Source organism: Echinops telfairi, unplaced genomic scaffold, assembly GCF_000313985.2.
Source record: "Echinops telfairi isolate 266 unplaced genomic scaffold, ASM31398v2 ScPeMD7_2291;HRSCAF=2852, whole genome shotgun sequence".
In the NCBI taxonomy this organism is placed as follows: Eukaryota; Metazoa; Chordata; class Mammalia; order Afrosoricida; family Tenrecidae; genus Echinops; species Echinops telfairi.
Genome location: NW_022106189.1, coordinates 13,386,734 through 13,398,500, shown reverse-complemented (window position 1 = coordinate 13,398,500; position 11,767 = coordinate 13,386,734). Strand labels below are relative to the sequence as shown.

The 11,767-nt window shown below is 43.8% G+C and overlaps 1 pseudogene; it reads left to right on the top strand.

Annotated features, from left to right (window-relative positions):
• Window positions 1-10,422: 10,422 nt before the first annotated feature.
• Window positions 10,423-10,936, top strand: LOC101660147 (annotated as a pseudogene).
• The last annotated feature ends 831 nt before the right edge of the window (window positions 10,937-11,767 follow it).

Below are 11,767 nucleotides of genomic sequence, written 5' to 3'. Positions count from 1 at the left end.
TTCAGGGAGAGCAGCCAGTCTGACCTGCACACATGGGGCAAATCAAGAGGAGAGGACAATCAGCCAGTAGTGGGACCAAAGCCTCAAAGTCTCCAAGGAATCTTGATTGTAGACTTCTATCTCTGGGGCAGCACTTGGCACCTCACCTGAACTGGTTGGAGGTTACTCACAAAGGGGCCACACCAAAAGTCTAAAGGTGTAAAGGGGAGAAATGGTGGTGGCACTAGTCTGCTCCATCCATAACAATAGGAAAATCAATGGTGATTTGTAGGATGTGTGCCTTTCGGAAATGAATGCTGAGGACTAAACGGGTATAAGTGTTATTAAGTAAGCAGGTCCTGGGATATGGAACCCTGAAAGAAAAGGGGATTGAGCTGAGGGATTATAACAGTCCTGCAAGATATTTAACAGAGAGATATTCATCTATTGGGTCAGGATTATCAGTTAGGCTCAGAACTATTTATGTAATCTTACTCTCTTCTCTCTTTTTTTTCTTTTTTGGTGTCTATCTATATAAGATAAGCAATCCCATGGGGACAGCTATAAGACTGACGGTTCCAGGGGGTCATGCAGAGGGGAAGGGAGTGTTGAGCCAGTAATGACAGGGACAGGAGAACAGCAAGGGCTACAAAACTGATGGTGAGGAGCGTGTAGCGTTCTTGATCATGTTTGACCACTAGAAAAATGTCTGAGAGGAATTACTGAGCGGTGAGCAATGGGTAAGCATGATAGTAGGGCAGAAGGAAAAATAAAAAGAAAGAGGAAAGAAGAAGAAAGTAAACTTTTATGTATATAAGTATAAATATAGATATGTAAATATGTAATTATATAAATATAGGTGTATTTGTCTACATATCCATGTGTGTACATACATAAGGAAGCTGATGGACTTTAGGCCTCTACTAAACCTCACTTAAGTACAAGCACAGTTTGTTCTACTAATGTGGCACCTTCCGACATGATCATCAAAGACAAATGGTTGCATAAGCAAATGTGTTGAAGAAAGCTGATGGTGCTGGCTATTAAAAGATATGACAACCATCATCTTAAAGGCTTTTAGTTAACCAAGGTGCTATCTAGCAGGGAAGCAACAAAGCCCACATGTAAGAACACACCCACCTGTGTGATCATGAGGTATCAAAGGGAAGAGGTATCAGAAGTTCAAAAACAAGCAACCAAATCGATGTGAAGTTGAGTGGATGTAGTGGAGACCCAGAGCCCACCTATAAAATAATTGGACAGTCCCTCTCAGAAGGACCACACAGAAGAGATGATAAATCCATGGTGCAGTAGGGCACTGATGAAACACATAACTATCTTCTGATTCTTTAATATTTCCTCCTCTTACTATTAAGGCTTATGTTTGACCTCATTAATAGTGTTAGACCTACATATGTTCACGTGTATAATTAATATTGTTCAATGCAGGAATGCCAGGATTGATGGCCCCTCAGGACAGAACCAGGAATAATGATTCTCTGAGGATATGGGAAGTGGGTGGGGACAATGGGAGAAGGAGGAGCTTATAGAAATGATGACTGTAAACCCCACTGGTCAGGGAGTGAATAACAGAATTGTAGATGAATGGATATATGGGATGGGTAAGATATAGGTATATATATGTGTGTATATATATATACACACACACATAATAATAATATATAACAATGAGGGTTGTGGGGGAGGAAGGGTGGGGAAGGAGGGGAAAAAGGGGAGCTGATATCAAAGAGATCAAGAAGAAAGAAAATATTTTGAAACTGATTGTAGTAGCAATTATACACTTATACTCAATCCATTTGAATTATAAAATGTTATGCCATCTGTAAGAGTTCCCAATAAAATGATTAATAAAAAAACCCAAAAAGTACCATCCCCACCCCCCAAAGAGACTTTTCTTTTTAATGTGCTGCAAAAGCATTTATCCTATGATGGTCTCTAATATACTCAGGGGTTAACGTCAAATAGAATGACCTCAATCAGCGTTAGTGGGAACACTTAAAATGTTATCAGGTCAAATCAGGAGAAAAGAGGGCAAAAAGACATTTTCATAGTCACAGTCACCTTTCCTGGAGGTGAGACTTCAAAATGGCAATCAAGTGTCTGCCATCAGGGCTCCTTATCAGGGGAAAAGTAATCCTTAAGACTCACCTTTGAAAGTAATAAGCAAGTGGTAACATTATGGACAAAACAAAAAATAGCCAGTGGGTACTTGAGGCTTTCCATAAAAGTCCCGGTGATGGTCATACATGGATTAAAAGAGTGCTGAATTAAAAACCACATAGGTGGTGGCCCTGAAAATAGCATTAAATCTGTGGACAATGACACCTGATGTTCAAGTTACATTTCTCACTTAATGTTATGATCATATAAGTGTACATGGTCATAAATATACATTCCTCAGTTTCCCAGTCAGAATAGTGCTTGACTAAAAACACTGTGTACATGACGAAAAGATGGAGCCTTGACTCAAAAGTAAAGCTGGGAAGATAAGGAGTAGGGAAATTAGAGTAGTACGCACAAAACCACCAGAACACAGAGAATGCAGATTCATCATGAAAAAATGCAATGTCACTCAACAATTTGGGTGGTAACTTAATTTGCTGTGCAAACTTTCACACACAGAAAAAAAACACAACACTGTTTTGAAAGAATCCTTAGAAAATCCCAGCTTCTGGAGACCCTGCGTGTTCCCATCGGCCCCTGTGGCTGTCAACGTCTGAAAGCAGATCAAATCTTTCTTCCAGCATCTTGCCTCTGGGTAGATTTAAAGTGGCAACCTTTCGATTGGTAGCCAAATGCTTAACCATTTAGCCCACTAGGCACTCCTATTTTATGGTCTACACATAAATAAATCAGTGGATTAAACAAGTGGACATTCACCAACTTCATCATTGTCTCAATGAGTAAGTAAACTAGAGTGTTATATACATATCGTGTTTGAGTTCTTACACTCAGCGTTTCAAAGAACTGATGGGAAAAGAGCGTTGAAAGGTTGAGGTGCATGGATGGAAGTCAGAGTGGATAAGAGTTAAGCAGCACCCCGCCTACCCTTGTCCACTTGGTCCCCATTTTGCCCTGGAGGCAGGCCCACCGCCAAAGGACAGAAGAGACCGTGCAGGTCATTGCCCCTTGCCCTCTCTTGCTTTCACCTCTCCTTTTTATTTTTTACTTTTGACTCACTGCCATCTACTTTTGACTTGCTGACTCATAGTGACCCCATAGACAGGTTAGAACTGCCCTTGTGAGTTTCCAAGAGCTGCTGCTGCTGTACATCCTGGCGCCCCTGAAGATCTCAGCCCAATTCATCGCTCCTCCTCCACCGGGGATCCTCCTCTAGCAAGCACTACTTCTTCTGTGTATGTCTGTCCCTTCTCTCCAGTATCTCCTCCTGCTCCAACTCCCCGACTCCGGCTCCCGAGACACAATTCTTGATCATGGTAGTTTCTTGATTCCCCAGGTGTTTCCTGCCCCCAGCACCATGCTCTCTATCTTAGTCAGGCCACCTTCTCTATCACAGTCTGCATTTGTCAGGAGCCAAAGAGCTTCCACTGCTAATAAGGCTAAGCTAGCCTGGAGGGGGTGTGAACCCTCACCCACCTCTAAGCCCTGGAGGCTGAATCAAGAAGGCAGAGGAAATAATGATAACCAAACACAAGTTGGAAGTTGCCTCCTGATGCTGTTCATAGGCACAATCTCTGCAGCCTCCCAGTTCCCTCTGGGAACAGGGTATGGCTGCTAAGTGCTGCAGCTGGGTTCTGAACCCGGAGCCCATGCACCTAATCCCGTTTATGTGATAGGAGCAGTTAGTCTCCAGTGAAGGAACACTGTCCCAAGACATTGAGCCTCACAAGACAAGCCTGTTCTCTGCCCATTATTACCCAGAGAGAAAGGGTAGCGGACAGCTTGAGCCAGCCACAGCCACAGAAGCTGCTGGAGACCACCTGGCTCCTGTGCTGTTTACTTCTCAAGTGATAAACAGGAAGGCTGTAAAAGTAGTCTCCTTTGGTCAAGCACTCCAAGAATTGTCCCTCCTCCTCTTCCTTTTCCTCTCTGATACCCCACACCCCCTCCTGCCCAAGTGCCCAGGCAGGGAGTTTTTCCTTTAGAAATTCCAACTGTGAAAGTCACTGGCCTCAGTTGGAAACCAGAAGGAGAGGCCCATGTAGCCCCAGAGAACCCAAGGACACCTGGGTTACAGTCGGATGCATAATGACTTCATGTTGCAAACAAATGGGGAAATCAGAATGGCCCATTTCCTGAAAAGAGAAAATTGCAATTCTATATGAAACCAATAAATAAAGAGGCTAAGATAGTGTGGGAATTCCTGAGTAGGGCAAATGGTTTTTCATTCAGGTACTAACCAAAAGGTTGTCTGTTAGAATCCACCAAGAGATGGCTTAGAACAGCGATTCTCAACCTGTAGGCTGTGACCCCTCTGGGGGTCGAACAACCCTTTCACAGGGGTCTCCCGATTCATAACAGTAGCAAAATGACAGTTATGAAGTAGCAACAAAAATAATTTTATGGTTGGGCGGGGTCACAAAGGGTCGTGGCATTAGGAAGGTTGAGAATCACTGGCTTAGAAGAAAGGCCTGGCTCTTGAAAGCTTAAAGATAGACAAGCAGCCCTCTAGCTGAGAAGCAACAAAGCCCACATGGAAGAAGCACACTAACCTGTGTGATCATGAGGTGTAGACGGGATCAGGTATCAAGCATTAAGACCCAGAACAAAATCATTCCCAATGGGGGGGGGGGGGCATAGAGTAGACATGCAATACCCATCTCTAGACAATTGGACATCCCCTCACAGAGGGGTCACAGGGAAGAGATGAGCCAGTCAGGGTGCAGTACAGCACTGATAAAACCCACAACTCTCCTCTAGTTGTGTGGTGTTTCCTTCCCCCCATTATCATGGCTTCAATTCTACCTTACAAATCGGATTAGACCAGAACATGCACACTGCTGCAGATAAGAGCCCACAACACAGGGAATCCTGGATAGATAAACTCCCTCAGGAACAACAATGAGAGTAGAGATACCAGGAGGATTAGGGGAGGGGAAGGAGAGGAAGGGGGAACTGATCACAAGGATCAACCTAGAACCCCATTCCAGGGAGATGAACAATGGAAAAGTGGGTGAGGGAAGCCAGAGGATGATATAAGATTTGAAAATAATAATCTATAACTGATCAAGGATTCATGAGGGAGGGCGGGGAGGGGAGTGAGGGGGGAGAAATGGGGAGCTGATATCATGAAAGCTGATATCCATTCTCAAGTGGAAAGAGAATGCTTTGAAAATGATGTTGGCAGCATATGGGCAAACGTGCTTGACACACTGGATTAACGTAAGGATGATGACAAGAGATATAAGAGCCACCAGTAAACGTATTTTAAAAGAAAGAAAGCAAAAAAAGAAGAAGGAAGGTCTGGCAACCGACTTCTAAAACATCAGCCATTGAAAACGATGAAGCACAGTCCAACTGACACACACGGAGTTGCTATGAATCCGAATTCAATTGGTTTGGTTTGGCTTTGGATTTTAAGAGATTGAGAGGTGAAAAGGAAGACGTGAAATTTACTTTGAAAGAAATGTCCTCTATTACATTCTTTCCCTGAAACTCAGCGCTCGTGCACATGCACATGCATGCGCATGCACACACACAGAGAAATGATTCCTAAGCCAAGCAGAGTACTCTATTGTCCTATGTGGTATGTGACCTACTGACGGCGGTGCTACTAGAGTTGATGGCATTGGATGTAGTAACTTGTAATGTTACCACCACCATATCCATAGACCTCCTTCTGTTCCAGATCAAACAGAATACCTAATAATATTTACTATCAATTTAAAGCAGATAAATAAATATGTGATGTAGTTATAAATTACTAAAATGAACTATTTGTTATATGAATAATACATAAAATAGTTTTATAGAATATTTCTACATTAATTACAATATTTTTAGTTACAACATTGTCAGTAAAGGCAAAAGCCTTTAAAATGTTTTCCCTTTCTATTCCTTAATTACTGCTTCATTCTGAAACAAGTTATTGCTATAGGTTCATAAATACTAAATACCAAAATATTGTAGTTAGCATACCAGAAAATTTAACAAAATCAACAACTAGAAAAAACACTGGCAATATTCCATGATGCTCTCCTTCCCGACAAGATTGCTGAAGACAAAAAGGGGTGCATAAGCAAATGTGGTGAAGAAAGCTGATGGTGCCAGGTTATCAAAAGATATAGTGTCTGGGGTCTTAAAGGCTTGAAGATAAAAAGCAGCCATCTAGCTAAAAGCAACAAAGCCCACGTGGAAGAAACACTCCAGCCTGTGTGATCATGAGGTGTCGATGGGATCAGGTACCAGGCATCAAAGAACAAAAAATCATATCATTGTGAATGAGGGGGAGTGCAGAGTGGAGATCCAAAGCCCATCTGTAGGTAACTGGACAGAAGGGTCACAGGGAGGAGACAATCCAGTCAGGGTTCGGTGTAGCAACAATGAAACATACAACTTTCCTCTAGTTCTTAAATGCTTCTTTCCCCCCACTATCATGATCCCAATTCTACCTTACAAGTCTGGCTAGACCAGAGGCTGTACACTGGTACACATAGGAACTGGAAATACAGGGAATCCAGGACAGTGGTAAGAATAGCAATACCGGGAGGGTCGCGGGAAGGTGGAGTAGAAAGGGGGAACCAATTACAAGGATCTAATTGTAACCCCCTCCCTGGGGGACGGACAACAGAAAAGTGGGTGAAAAAGACGTTGGACAGTGTAAGACATGAAAATAATAATTTATAAATTGTCAAGGGTTCATGAGGGAGTGGGAGTGGAGAAGGAGAGGGAAAATGGGGAGCTGATGCCAAGGGCTCAAGTAGAAAGCAAATGTTTTGAGAATTGTGATGGCAACAAATGTACACATGTGCTTGACACCATGGATGTATGTATGGAGTGTGATAAGAGTTGTAAGAGCCCCCAATAAATTTTTTTTTTAAACACAGAAAACACTGGAAGCAAAGCAACCCTCTTATAGCACACAAAGAAGAAACCATATGACTTGAATTGCCATTGACATTGGGTAATAATGACAGCTCCGTGCATTCGAAGGCTCAAAAATCACTTAACGTGGAGTATTAGTCTTGTAGGTATATGCCCAGATGTAAGCTGGGCTTACAAAAAAAGTTTCATTTTGTTATAATTAACATTGGAAATTTTCTTATTAAAATTAATAAATTCTACTGAAACGCTGCAAAAAAGCTTTATATACCTTTGAGTGTCACCCTTTCCCCCTTTCCTTTGACAGTGTATCTGATGTAATCTGCAGTTAGGGACACCTCTGCCTACAAAGGCTTTGAGAAGTCCAAACTGTTTTGCCAGGTAGATTTCTTTCCACAGTTGGCCCACATATTTTCTGATGTTCACTTATGTTTCAGACACCTGTGGGTAGTCGCTTTGGTATCCCACAGCACGTTCTCCTTTTCAGCTGGATTCATTGTGATTCTTTGCAATGGCCATACAGAACTGACAGATAATGCTCATGATTATAAGGCCAATTTGGGAAGTTAACAGATTACATTTCAGGTGTGAAATGCACATAATACCCTTGTTCAGGCAATGGTTTCTCTACCAAGGCATCAGACAATCATTCACAGCTGAATCACCCAAGGCATGACAATCATTCACAGCTGAATCACATTCCAGTGTCTTCCCCCATCTTCTTAGCCAGGCTCATCAGGAAAATGAAGGTCATTTGTGGGAATAACAAAGGCTATTGCTAGATAAGCCATATAGGTACTTCACTGTATTGCAGTAATATGAGGGGGTACCCCCCCCAACACACACACACAAAAGCAGATTTTCTTTCAAAGCTTGTATTTAATTTTTTTTTTTTTTACAAAACAACCTTATCACCTTCAAAGTACTCTCCCTTACACTTGAAACATTTGTCGAATCTGCGATTCCACTCTTGGAAACATTTTTCAAACTCATGTTTGGATGGCTGGCAGCATCTCCCTCGGTTTTTTGTTTTGTTTTGTTTTTGTTTTTCTTCATCTCTTCTACTTTGTCAAATCACTTCCTTTCATGTCCCTCTTTATTCGAGGAAACAAAAAGAAGTGGCATGGAGCGAGGTCAGGGGAGTAAGGTGCGTGGGGCAAGAGAGGCATGCTGTTTTTGCCAAAAACTGGTATGCTGAGATGACTGTGTGAACAGATGCCTTGTCGTGGTCGCAATACCCGTCCCCCATCTGCCACAAACCAGGCCTTTTTTTTTTTTTAAATCACACACTGTTACGCAGATCTTTTCAGACCTCTAAATACAAGAAAGCTTGATTAACAGTCTGACCTGGTAGAACGAACTCCAAATGTACTATCCTTCTCAACATCAAAAGAAAAACAAAAACAAATGAGCATCGTCTTTATCTTTGATTTCACTTGACAAGCTTTGGAGGGGGGTGGCGAGATGGCAATGATGTCTTCTACTGGTTTGATTGATGTTTGATTTCAGGTTATAGGAAAAGCACCATGTCTTATCACCAGTGACAACCTTAGGGAAAAAAGTCCGGGTCACTTTGAAGCTGTTCAAAGCACAGCACGTTTCCACCGGATGCTCTTTTTCCTGGTCAGTCAGAACCAGAGGCACATATTTCACAGTGACCCTTCCCCTTCCCTAATCTGCCATTAAAATTCATGGAACTGAGCTCCAAGATAGTCCAGAGAACTACCCCATCTCTTCAATGGTCCATCTTTGGTCTTTGAACACAAGGGCATGAATGTTGTTGACATGTTCATCCATTTGGGAAGTTGATGGACATCCAGAACAAGGTTTGCCATCATTCAACATTTCACCTTTTGAAAGGAGAAAACAACTCCTACACTTGAGTTTTTTCCCATAGTGCTATCCTTTTTAGCTGTGTTCCACATCACAACAGTTTCTGCAGCATTTTTCCCGAGTAGGAAACAAAATTTCACAACTGCCTGCTGTTCTTTTAAATTGGCCATCACAAAAAATGAGGTTAGAGTGAAACTGCTTTTATGAAAAAGTTCACTGTGACCAGAGAGAACCTTCCTTGGCAAATGCCACTGGGTGCACTAACTCAGAGTGAGTTGCTGGATGCTCACCTAGTGGGAAAAATGTGTATGATGAAAGCTCTGTCCAGTGGAGCTTTTCTCCATCTTTGTTTGCTTGCTTGTTTGTTTGTTTGTTTGTTTGTTTTGCGGGAAGTGGTACCCCTCACACATGAAATCAGTTGTGGACACACAGTTTGCATCTGACTTTCAAGACGGCATTCTCCTTGGCAGGACCTTCATGTTCTAAGGTCACATGGACACCCAACCCCCAGCTGTTTCCCTACCCCCACATGATGGTGTTGAAGCCCCAAATTCAAACAGCTGAAGAAGAAACAAGGCACTCACCTGGACTCACATGACATTTATCAAGGCCTGACTGCCTCCTTGGAATCCAGGGAGATGCTGAATTTCCAGCAAGTCGTCGTCCTTCATATTGTTTCTTATTTGTATCATCAAAATTATGCGTGGGAGTCCTAACCACTGTACCTGTGAATAAGGATCCCTTGTGATGCAATGATTAAGGACTCAGCTGTTGATTGAAAGGTCGATGGTTTATAACCCTTAGTAGATCCTTGGAAGAAAAGACCTAGTAACCTGCCCCTGTAGAGTGCAGCCAGGAAACCCCGTGCAGCAGTTCCACTCTGTCACAGAGTTATGAATGGACAGAACTATAAGAAAATGCCTATGGGTGTAATCCTATTTAGGGATAGGCATTTCTTTGCTGTGTTAATAAGGCCATATCAGTGCAGGGTGAGGTCTAAACCTTATTAATTCTGAGTTGTAAAAGAGCCTTTTAGACACACAAGCACCAGGTGGTGATGGGGGCGGGGGTGGGGGGGATGGGATTAATATTACATGAGATTGCCAAGGATTCAAGGAATACTAGGCTGCAGAAGCTGAAGAGATAACTCCTTGGCTTTGTCCCCAGAGCCAACAACGAGTGTGAAGCTTGCCCTAGAACTAGTGTCTTAAACTCAGACTTCCAGCCTTCTGAACTGTGAAAATAGTGAGTTTCTACTCCGTTACAGAAGTATTAGATAATGAAGACATCCCCTTCTCTCTTGGCTCAATTCCACAGCCTCATGACGATAGCAAAGTGGCCACACGTGGTAAAATTGTCATCCTGTGGGGATGACTCACTCACTGCCACTGAGACATTTCCAAGTCATTGCAACCATATAGGAAAGATTGACCTGCCCCCCAGGGGTTCCTCTTTATCGATAGCTTTATATAAAATTTGAATAGCCATAATAAAAATGTTTTATGGTTTAGTCGGGTCCCAGCAGCAGTTGCAGCAGCTCCCATCTTCTCTGCCTCTCTTTGCCATACTCTTCTCGCTTCTGGAAACATGGCCTCTGGTGTGGCTGTCTTGATGGTGTCATCAAGGTGTTCAATGACATGAAGGTGCGCACATCCTCGGCACCGGAGGAGGTCAAGAAGCGCAAGAAGGCTGTGCTCTTCTGCCTGAGCGAGGACAAGAAAAACATCATCCTGGAGGAGGGCAAGGAGATCCTGGTTGGGGATATGGGCCAGACTGTGGTCGACCCCTATGCCACCTTGTCAAGATGCTGCCTGACAAGGACTGCCGCTACGCTCTGTAAGCTCTGTACGACGCCACCTACGAGGAGACCAAGGAGAGCAAGGAGGAGGACCTGGTGTTCATCTTCTGGGGCGCCGAGTGTGCACCCCTTAAGAGCAAAATGACCTACGCCAGCTCCAGGGATGCCATCAAGAAGAAGCTGGCGGGAATCAAACACGAATTACAAGCAAACTGCTACGAGGAGGTTAAGGACCGCTGCACCCTGGCCGAGAAGCTGGGGGGCAGCGCCACCGTCATCTCCCTGGAGGGCAAGCCCTTGTGAGCCCCCTCCACCCCTGCCAGGAGTATTGGGCAGCCCCAGACCTGCCTGCGGAGGTTGCAGGCTGCCCCCTTCCTGCCAGACCGGAGAGGCTGGAAGGACCCCAGCAAGGGAAGGGCAATCCCTTCGCTCCAGTTGCCAAACAGCCCCACCCCACCCCCTGGACCAACCCACCTCCCTCCAGGCGGCTCTGGCCTTCCCAAATGGCTTCTGATCTTTGATTCCTCTGTTGAAACAGACCAAGTCCCCCCACCCCCATCCCCCAGGCACCACAGTTGGGGAAGGGAGCTGTATTTTTTTTAACGACCACTCCCCATCCCCCTTTTTCCAGGCTGCCAACTTCTAACTGCAGTAGTGAGTCTGTGCTTGCTCATTTAGTACTGTGTGTAAGTGGAGAATTAAGATGACCCTCCCCGCTCCGGCTGCTCCCCCCTCCCCCCCTGGTCACGGACAGACACTGGTTTGGGCCTACAAGGAACCTTCAATTAAAAAAAAAAAAAAAGAAGACAATTAAAAACATTTTATGTGATTGAATCATTGAAAATAGATGTGTATCACTCTCCCCTTCATCCTTCTGCACAAATCCTCTGTGAACACCCTTCCGGACAAATCCTACTTCCCCTTTAAGCCTCCTCAAACTCAAACTGCTACGCCTGTGCCAATCTGCTCATCATCTAACCTGGACCATATACTTTGAATTCCATTTTTAAGAAAAACTAATTTAGATAGTGACTCTATGTACAACAGGGCAAAATATTGCCCGGTCCTGCATCGTCCTCACAATCATTCCTGTGTTCGAATCATTGTTGAAGCCACTTTGCTAATCCATCTCCT